The sequence below is a fragment of the Hylobates moloch genome, unplaced genomic scaffold, assembly GCF_009828535.3.
Source record: "Hylobates moloch isolate HMO894 unplaced genomic scaffold, HMol_V3 SCAFFOLD_15, whole genome shotgun sequence".
Classification (NCBI taxonomy): Eukaryota; Metazoa; Chordata; class Mammalia; order Primates; family Hylobatidae; genus Hylobates; species Hylobates moloch.
The window spans coordinates 81337150-81344699 of record NW_026652290.1 but is presented as its reverse complement, the minus strand read 5'-3'; the positions used below and the strand labels follow the sequence as shown (position 1 = coordinate 81344699).

General features: G+C 39.3%; 1 protein-coding gene across 1 annotated transcript in view; it reads left to right on the top strand.

The window, feature by feature from the left end:
• PLEKHH2 (pleckstrin homology, MyTH4 and FERM domain containing H2) overlaps positions 1 to 7550 on the top strand; it is a 130306-nt gene that overhangs the window by 46218 nt on the left and 76538 nt on the right. The gene's annotated exons all lie outside the window — the stretch shown is intronic.

Genomic DNA, 7550 nt, shown 5'->3' with positions numbered 1-7550 from the left:
ACTGCTTTGAATGTGTCCCAGAGATTCTGGTATGTTGTGTCTTTGTTCTCGTTGGTTTCAAAGAACATCTTTATTTCTGCCTTCATTTCATTATGTACCCAATAGTCATTCAGGAGCATGTTGTTCAGTTTCCATGTAGTTGAGCGGTTTTGAGTGAGTTTCTTAATCCTGAGTTCTAGTTTGATTGCACTGTGGTCTGAGAGACAGTTTGTTATAATTTCTGTTCTTTTACATTTGCTGAGGAGAGCTTTACTTCCAATTATGTGGTCAATTTTGGGATAGGTGTGGTGTGGTGCTGAAAAAAATGTATATGCTGTTGATTTGGGGTGGAGAGTTCTGTAGATGTCTATTAGGTCCACTTTGTTTAGAGCTGAGTTCAATTCCTGGATATCCTTGTTAACTTTCTGTCTCGTTGATCTGTCTAATGTTGATAGTGGGGTGTTAAAATCTCCCATTATTATTGTGTGGGAGTTTAAGTCCCTTTGTAGGTCACTCAGGACTTGCTTTATGAATCTGGGTGCTCCTGTGTTGGGTGCATATATATTTAGGATAGTTAGCTCTTCTTGTTGAATTGATCCCTTTACCATTATGTAATGGCCTTCTTTGTCTCTTTTGATCTTTGTTGGTTTAAAGTCTATTTTATCAGAGACTGTGTTTTTATTTTATCCTTTTGGGCTTGATCCCTTGCCTGTGTTTGATTCAGGCATGGTAGCAGCTACATTTAAAGTTGCCTCTGACCATTCTAACACATGAGCTAATCCTGCCTTTCTGTAAAGTTAGTTCTTCTTCTTTTTTGAGACTGAGTCTTGCTCTGTCACCCAGGCTGGAATGCAGTGGCATGATCTCGGCTCACCACAACGTCTGCCTCCTGCGTTCAAGCATTTCTCCTGCCTCCACCTCCCAAGTAGCTGGGAATACAGGTGGCCTGGCTAATTTTTGTATTTATAGTAGAGACAGTGTTTCATCATGTTGGTCAGGCTGGTCTCAAACTCTTGACCTCAGGTGATCCGCCTGCCTTGGCCTTCCAAAGTGTTGGGATTACAGGCGTGAGCCACTGTGCCCGTCCTGAAGTCATTTTTGACTCTTAATAAATCAATACTGCTCAGTCATTGTAATATCCATGACGTTGTAATGCATATTATGTTGCAATGCTTTGCTGTATGAGGCCCACCCTTCATTATATGGAAAGCAAATTATTTAATGATCTTGCTTTTCAACTTCTGCAAGAAGAATCTTACTTTATAATCATGGAGTACTATGCCAAAATAATTGTGTTGTAAATGTGATTAGAATGATTAATTAATTTGCAGTAAACATATAAAAATTATAATCAACTTGCTGATTTCCCTGATAACATATCAGTAAATTTTGACACATTCTTGAGTTCAAGTTTTTTAAGAAGCTTTAAAAAGATATTTTATAAACATATGGCCTTCCCTTTCTTATGAGATCCCATCCAAGTAGTATAGCATGACATGCAAATATCCGTGTGTCCCTCTCCTTATTTACAGCCTTATATCTGGCCATGTCCCCCCTTCTCATATATATATATTTAAAAATAATTTTAAATGTTATTTTAGACTCAGAGGGTACATGTGCATGTTTGCTACATGGTTATATTGCATGATGCTGAGGTTTGGGATATGGATGATTTCATCTCCCAGGCAGTGAGCATAGTACCCAATAGTTTTTCAGCCCATGTCCCCCTCTCTTTCTCCCTGTCTCATAGTCCTCAGTGTCTGTTGCTCCCATCTTTATGCCCTCGTATATTTAATGTTTAGCTCCCACTTATAAGTGAGAGCATGTGGTATTTGGCTTTCAGTTCCTGCATTAATTCTCTTAGGATAATGACCTCCAATTGCATCCATGTTGCTACAAAGGACCCGATCTCATTCTTTTTTATGGCAGTGTAGTATTCCCTGGTGTGTATATACCACATTTTCTTTATCTAACTCACCATTGATGGACACCTTTGTTGATTCCGTGTCTTTACTATTGTGAATTGCACTGTGATAGACAGAGAAGTGCATGTGTCTTTTTTGGTAGAACGATTTATTTTCCTTTGACTATATACCCAGTAACCGGATTGCTGGGTCAAATGGTACTTCTGTTTCTTTGAGAAACCTCTGACTGCTTTTTATAGTGGCTGAACTAATTTACATTCCCACCGACAGTGTATAAGTGTTCCCATTTCTCCACAGCATTGCCAGCATCTGTTATTTTTTAATTTTTTAATAATAGCCATTCTGACTGGTGTGAAATGGTGTCTCATTATTGTTTGATTTGCATGTCTCTGATGATTAGCAATGATGAGCATTTTTTCATATGTTTCTTGGCTGCTTGTATATCTTCTTTTTTTTTATTTAATTATTTTTCTTTCAAGACAGGGTCTTTCTCTGTTGCCCAGGCTGGAGTGCAGCACCATGATCATGGCTCTCTGCAGCCTTGTCCTCCCAGGCTCAAGTGATTCTCCCACTTCGGCCTTTTTGAGTAGCTGGGACCACAGGCATGTGCCACTACACTCAGCTAATATTTTAGAATTTTTTTTGTAGAGATGCATTCTTTTTTTTTTTAATTTTTTTATTATACTTTAGGTTTTAGGGTACATGTGCATAATGTGCAGGTTTGTTACATATGTATCCATGTGCCATGTTGGTTTGCTGCATCCATTAACTTGTCATTTAGCATTAGGTATATCTCCTAATGCTGTCCCTCCCCCTTCCCCCCAACCCACAACAGTCCCCGGAGTGTGATGTTCCCCTTCCTGTGTCCATGAGTTCTCATTGTTCAATTCCCACCTGTGAGTGAGAACATGCAGTGTTTGGTTTTTTGTCCTTGCGATAGTTTACTGAGAATGATGTTTTCCAGTTTCATCCATGTCCCTACAAAGGACATGAACTCATCATTTTTTATGGCTGCATAGTATTCCATGGTGTATATGTGCCACATTTTCTTAATCCAGTCTATCGGTGTTGGACATTTGGGTTGGTTCCAAGTCTTTGCTATTGTGAATAGTGCCGCAATAAACATACATGTGCATGTGTCTTTATAGCAGCATGATTTATAGTCCTTTGGGTATATACCCAGTAATGGGATGGCTGGGTCAAATGGTATTTCTAGTTCTAGATCCCTGAGGAATCGCCACACTGACTTCCACAATGATTGAACTAGTTTACAGTCCCACCAACAGTGTAAAAGTGTTCCTATTTCTCCACATCCTCTCCAGCACCTGTTGTTTCCTGACTTTTTAATGATGGCCATTCTAACTGGTGTGAGATGGTATCTCATTGTGGTTTTGATTTGCATTTCTCTGATGGCCAGTGATGATGAGCATTTTTGCATGTGTTTTTTGGCTGCATGAGATGCATTCTTACTCTTTTGCCCAGGCTGGTCTCAAACTCCTGGGCTCAAGCTGTCCTCCCTCCTTGGCTTCCCAAAGTGTTGGGACTACAGGCATGAGCCACCACACCCAGCCTGTGTCTTCTTTTGAGAAGTGTCTGTTCATGTCCTTTGCCCATAGCTTCTGCATAGCAAAAGAAACTATCAACAGAGTAAACATACTGCCTACAGAATGGGAGAAAATAATCACCAACTATGCATCCAACAATGGTCTAATATCCAGAATCTATAAGGAAGTTGTTATTATATGAATCTAAACAATCTAAACAAATCAACACATAAATTTTAAGTAACTGGAAGGTAGTCTGGGATTTAAAATACTCTAAACAATTTCTTTTGTCATACTATTTGGAAACAATCAGCAATCTTTGTCATGCCACAGCAGTATATATATATAGAAATAGAAAGTTTCAACCCCCTCTTAAAAATACAGTCACATCTTGATTATGTATAGTGGACAGGAATGAGGTTAGAAATAGGAAGAAGGAAATAGTGATATGAATAATTACAACGGGAGTAATATTTGCAGCTCCTGCTTTCTCCTATGGAAAATAGCCCTGGAAGCTGTATTGGGTTCAGTGATTTGCTAGAATAACTCATGGGACCCAGAAAAGCTGTTTTGCTCCTGGTCACCGTTTATTACAGTGAAAAGATACAGATTAAAATCAACAAAGGAAAAGGGCACATAGAGTGGTGTCCAGGAGAAATTAGGTATGAGCTTCCAGTTGTCTTTCTGCTATGGAGTTGCACAGGGATGCACTTAATCCTCCCATCAATGTGTGACAACATGTATGAAATATTGCCAACAAATAAGCTTACTCAAGCCTTGCTGTCCAGGATTTTTAGTAGAGGTCAGTCATGTAGGCCTGAAGTATCCACCTGACTGATCTTAGTCAGTCTCCAGCCCACCCAGAGGTCAAACTGATACATTTTGGCCCAGGGCCCCAGGTGAACAAAAAAACAGGCACTCACCATAAGTCACACCATTAGCATAAACTATGTGGTGTGGCTCAAGAAAAATATTGGCAAAAGGGGCAAAATCTCTTATTAATACAAAGGCAGCCTTAACAGTCAAGATATTCCAGGGCATCAGAGGTTGTCTCCCAAGAGCCAGTGAAGGACCAGTCCTTTCTTTGGAGTGTGGAGGATCTGTACACCCCAAGTCTACTGAGTTAACTCTTTGCTGAACAGGAATTTAGGGACCTTGGGATCAAGAAGGTTTGGGGGAAGTGGGTGAGGGGTGTGCTGAGGTGGGTGGATACAATCAGAGGCTCTCCTAGAAGTAAAGAAGCCAAGTAGCCTAAAAACATGAAACATTCCACACTGGAGGCTATCTGTGTATACACATTTGTGAGGGTTTATTTAACAACCAATTTGAATTCACTGGTGTTTGTTATTGGCCAATCTCTGAGTAGTTAAAATTCTTAAATGGTTCTGGTTAAATGAATGGAAAAACAAGTGAGCTATTTTCCATATGCTTGTGGTGAGATGTTTTAAAGGGCATCTTGGCTTTTCTGTGGACCTCTTAGCTTTTCTGTGGACCTCTTAGCTTTTCTGTAGACCTCTTATTCATATTAATTACCAAGGAAGACTGAATCCTGTCTACAGAACTTGGTCTTAATAGGACCAGTTGGTAAGTAGGTTGCTTGTAACTACTTTGTGGTCTCTTTCTCTAAGAGATTTTGCCCCTTTTGCCAATATTTTTCTTCCCTAGGAAAGTTGTTTGTCTAAAGGTAATGATTGAATTAAAGAGCTTCAGACGGCAAGGATGCATCCAAGGAGCTCTGTAGCATTCATTCATATAATAACAACTTCCAAATTGAATGTGTTATTCAGGGTAAAAGAGTAGTTCAAAACCATAGTTTTTCAGGTCTATAGACCTTTCCTAAGCAATAATAGGACTATTTTATGTGGCAACCCAATGTCTGTAGGGTGGCTTGCTTTAACTTAATAAAGGGACACTAGATGTAGGTCTGGTAGCATTTATTTTTATTCTTACTCAGTTACTTTTGTTTTTCTTGAGGTTTACTTCTGTTACTCTGTGCCCAGAGGAGAACTATCATTTTGGACTTGGGCTCTGCTCCTCTCTCCCTGCTTCCTCAGCTACAGAATGCCGTATATGGAACTGGCTATAGCTATACCATCTTAAGATTACTGTCCAGCTGTCTGTCCTGCTTGGGCAGTTTTGCATGACATCATTTCTGATGCAGACCTTTGTCCTTGATACAGATCTTTGTCCTTCAGCTCATGTAGAAAGCCCACTATATTTCTTAGAATCTAAGGTAACTTAAATTATCATTTGGATAGTGGAGTATGTTTTTCTTCTTCTACTTTTTTTTTTTTATCTGCTTTTATTTTCCTAGTTTCCAGCCATGTGGTTGGTATTTAAATAGAACAGTTTTGGCATCTGAGTTGATTTACATTTATGCAGTGAACCCACAGATGAAACCTGGCATTCATGGTTAAAAAAAATAAATCCAAACTAACCTTTATACCTTTTCAGGAGAAAACCCTCATTAGTCAAATATTTTTTAGCTTTAAGTAAGGATTCATTGTGACTTTTCAGAAGTGTTTTTAATAATTTCAGATTTTCATCTTTACTGTCATCTTTAATTTCTCAAATGCTTTCACATTATTTTTTTCTCTTTGCCCCTATAATCTGAAATATTGCTAAAATTATATTCTTACCTATTTGGAGTATATAGAATGAAAATCTTAATATTGTATACAGTACCCAATACTTTATTTTCCTTCTTACTACCATTAACATCTCAAACATCTCTTATTTGGATCTCCTTGTGAAGTTTCTGCTGAGGCATCCAATCAACTAGACCATTTACAATCAAGGATCAAGTTTGTGAGTCAAAGTGAGAACTAAAGGAGAGAAAAGTGAGAACTAAAAGGTGGTGATAGGAAAATCTAAACTTTACTATGAGTCGAATAGACTTATATAATCCATGTAGGTTGGCAAACTCAATATGCAGATATGCCTTTCTGAGATTTTATATGCCTGGATGTGTTTCACAGAATATCCAAGCAGGGCCAATCTATCTTAGATATTAAACTTGAAGCACCACTCAACCTCCAGCAACACCCTCAGTCTCTTTTACCCTGTTCTTTTTTTTTCCCATTACCCTTATTGATGCAGGAGTTTTTGCTTCTTAGCTCAGCTAGATCTGGGTTCTTATCTCACGACCAGGAAGAAGTAGTCGCACGGACACTCAAAGAATGAGCAAGGCAGGAATTTTTATTGAATGGTGAAACAGCTTTTAGTGGAGAGGGGACGCCGGGGGTGGTCCCCCCACCCGAAGCAGGAGAGTTCCCAATATGGCTGAGCCCGGGGCTTTTTATGGGCTCAGAATAGGGAGTGCGTGCTGATTGGCTTGTGAGTATGCAAAAAAGGTTAAAGTAAAGACATCACTCAAAAGTGGGCATGATAGTGTAGAAAACCAATTAGGAAAGGGTAGGTATATGTAAAATAGGTGAAGGATGGGGATCAATCAAAAGAAAGTGTGCCAAACGGGAAGGCAGGTTCTCAATCTGTTTCAAGGATTTACCGGGGACTGTTTCCAGCTTGAAGGTTGGATTTCACCGGGGACCTGCCCCATCTGCCTAGGCATTTGTCTGCCTCTTGCCTCTATCACTATCACCTAAGTAATGTAAAGTACTGTTCTTTTTTTAAAAAAAAAATATTAATTATATTTGTGATCTCTCTTACCCACTAGAATTAATTTCTTGAACTCCTGGACTCAAGCTATCTGCCTGCCTTGGTCTCCCAAAGTGCTGTGATTACAGGTGTGAGCCACTGGGCCAGGCCTAGAATGTAATTTCTATGCAGGCAGAGGTTTAAGGGTCTAGTTTATTTGCTGATGCTTTCTCAGGGCCTGGAATAAGCCGGGCACTTGGCAGGTTTTCAGTGAATATTTGTTAAATGAATGAATCAAGAAGCCCTCATTGAGTGCACTCTCCTACCTATATCTAGGCCCTAATACATTTTTATTTTTTGTGATTCCATCATTTGGGGCTTTAAGGTTGTTTCCCCACCCCCCTTTCCATTGTGTATATGTTTCTTTTTCACCTAAGTTCAAGTTTTTTCCCATAATACATTATTATACCAGGCCATCCAGTCTGGGTCTCATCTCACCACTCAC